The 2,800-nt window shown below is 40.9% G+C and overlaps 1 protein-coding gene across 4 annotated transcripts in view; it reads left to right on the top strand.

Annotated features, from left to right (window-relative positions):
- LOC102773777 (solute carrier family 23 member 1) overlaps positions 1-2,800 on the top strand; it is a 28,981-nt gene that overhangs the window by 4,612 nt on the left and 21,569 nt on the right. The gene's annotated exons all lie outside the window — the stretch shown is intronic.

Genomic DNA, 2,800 nt, shown 5'->3' with positions numbered 1-2,800 from the left:
AAAGTCATCATTGTATTTATCTTATTCTTGTTTGTTTTTTAATTCTCACCCCAGGATATTTTCCCATTGATTTTTAGAGAGAGTGGAAGGAAGAGGGAGAGACAGAAAGAATACCATGTGAGAGACACATTGATAGGTTGCCTCCTGCACACCCCGACCATGGTGGGGAGCCTGCAACCGAGGTGGGTGCCCTTGACCAGAATTGAACCTGGGACCATGCAGTCCACAGGCTAATGCTCTATCCAATGAGCCAAACCGGCTAGGGCTGTCATACTGTTTTTAAAATATCATAAGCCAGCAAAATGGTTAATTTAGGTATATTATCATGAAAGGATGTTGAATTTTGTAAAATGCTTTTATTGCATCTATTGAAATGATCATATGCTTTTTTGCCTTTATTTTATTAATATAGTGTATCATATTTATTGATTTGTGTATGTTAAACCATCCTTGCATCCCAGGAATAAATCCCACTTGGTCAAGATGTATAATTTTTTTAATGTACTGTTGAATTCCGTTTGCTAGTATTTTGTTGAGAATTTTTGCATCTATGTTCATAAGGATATTGACCTATGGTTTTCTTTTCTTATAGTATCTTTATCTGGCTTTGGTATCAGGTTATATATATTCTGGCCTCATAAAATGAGTTTGGGAGTGTTCCCTCTTCAATTTTTTGGAAGAGAAGGATTGGTGTTAATTCTTCTTTAAATGTTTGGTAGAATTCACTAGTAAAACCATCTGGTTCTGGGCTTTTCTTTGTTGGAAGTTTACTGATTCAAACCTCTCATTTGTTAGCAGTCTGTTGAGGTTTTCTATTTCTTCATGACTCAGTCTTGGTAAGTTGTATGTTTCTATGAATTTATCCAATTTGTGTCTTACAGTACTTTGTGTCTCTATTTTATCAGTTGTAATGGCTCCTCTTTCATTTCTGATTTTATTTCTTTGTATTGTCTCTTTTTTTCTTAGTCTAGCTAATGGTTTGTTTTCTTTTAAAAAATACACCTCTTGCCAAAACTGGTTTGGCTTGGTGGCTAGGGCGTCGGACTGCGGACTCAAGGGTCGCAGGTTCGATTCCGGTCAAGGGCATATACCTTGGTTGCAGGCACATCCCCAGTGGGAGGTGTGCAGGAGGCAGCTGGTCGATGTTTCTCTCTCGTCGATGTTTCTAACTCTCTATCCCTCTCCCTTCCTCTCTGTAAAAAATCAACAAAATATATATTTTTTAAAAATACACCTCTTAGTTTTGTTGACCTTTACTATGGCTCTTTGGCCTCTTTATTTTTGCTCTGTTTTTTGTTATTTCCTTCCTTCTGCTAATTTTGGGATGAGTTTGTTCTTTTTCTAGTTCCTTTGAGGTATGATTTCAATCTTCTTTTAAAAATTTTTTAATTTATTTCAGAGAGAGGAAAGAAGAGGGAGAGAGGGATAGAAACATCAATGATAAGAGAATCATTGATCGCCTGCCTCTTACACACCCACTCTGAGGATCGAACCTGAAATCCGGGCATGTGCCCTGACCAGGAATCAAACCCTGACCTTGGGTTGATTCATGGGTTGACACTCAACCACTGAGCCACACTGGCCGGGCATGATTTCAAGCTTCTTAAATTTGATATGGCTGTTTTGTGACTCGACATAGGATCTATTCTGGAGAATGTGTTCAGGTCTTCCTGGTCAATGGTCTTGCCCCTACCTTGTGCCCTGTTTTCATAATGAGCTTCTCACCTTGTTCTTGTTCTTTTTTTTAGAGGAAATATATTTTATTTTTATTTCTTTTAAATCTTTATTGTTGAGAGTATTACTTATGTTCCTCTTTTTTCCGCCATTGCCCTCCTCCACCCAGTTCCCATCCTGCCACAAGTCTTCACCCCCTATTGTCTGTGCCCATAAGTAATGCATATATGCATATAAATTCTTTGGTTAATCTCTCCCTGCCTCCCTCCCCCTTCTCTCTGAGAATCGTCAGTCGGTTCCATGTTTCCATGCCTCTGATTCTATTTTATTTACCAGTTTATTTTGTTCATTCGAATTCTTGTTTATTTTGATTTTTAGATTCTAATTGTTGATAGATATGTATTTATTTACATTTTATTGTCTCCTCCTCCTCCTCCTCCCCCTTCTCCTCCTCCTCCTCCTCCTCCTCCTCCTCCTTCTGCAAAATTAGCTGGCAGTCATATGGGCTCTACCTTATAGGTAACTAACGGCTTTTCTCTTGTTGCATTGTTTTGAACTCTGTATCTAGTAGTTTGCTCGCTTCCATTTCTTTCATTGCGACATGTTTCTTTGTCTCTGCATTTTGGCTGCTTCCCTGTATTTGTTTATATGTATTAGGTAGAGCTGCTATGTCTCCTGGAATTGGTAGAGTGTAGTAGGTGTCCAGTAGAGCCCAGTGGTTCAGCCTCTTCAGTCACCTGAGCTGGGTACTCTAGATGTGCCCCTATGTGGGCTATAGGTACTGTCGTGTTGTAGTTGAGCCTTGATTGCTGTTAGCATCACTGGGAGGAATTGACCTCTAGGCCAACTGGCAGTGAGGACCAGCTGTGATTACAGTGGAAGAACTGCTGTGCAGGAGACACCCCTATGGAGCAGAACTTGCCTCAGTGGGGCTTCAGTGCTCACTGAGTTTGCCCCTTGAGTATGTTGCTTGTGGATGTGTAGAGTTGTAATCTGGTGTGGTCTGATGCTGACCACTGGGTGCACTGGCTCTAGAGCCTCCGAGGAGGTGCAAAGTCAGCCACTGCCTGGGGCTACCTGGTAGGAGCTACAGAGAGGTCTGCAGGTGGCTGCTACTTGTAGTGGG

The sequence above is a fragment of the Myotis davidii genome, unplaced genomic scaffold (assembly GCF_000327345.1).
Source record: "Myotis davidii unplaced genomic scaffold, ASM32734v1 scaffold214, whole genome shotgun sequence".
Lineage (NCBI taxonomy): Eukaryota > Metazoa > Chordata > Mammalia > Chiroptera > Vespertilionidae > Myotis > Myotis davidii.
Note: the sequence above shows the minus strand (reverse complement) of the source record. Positions and strands in the feature narration are given on the sequence as shown.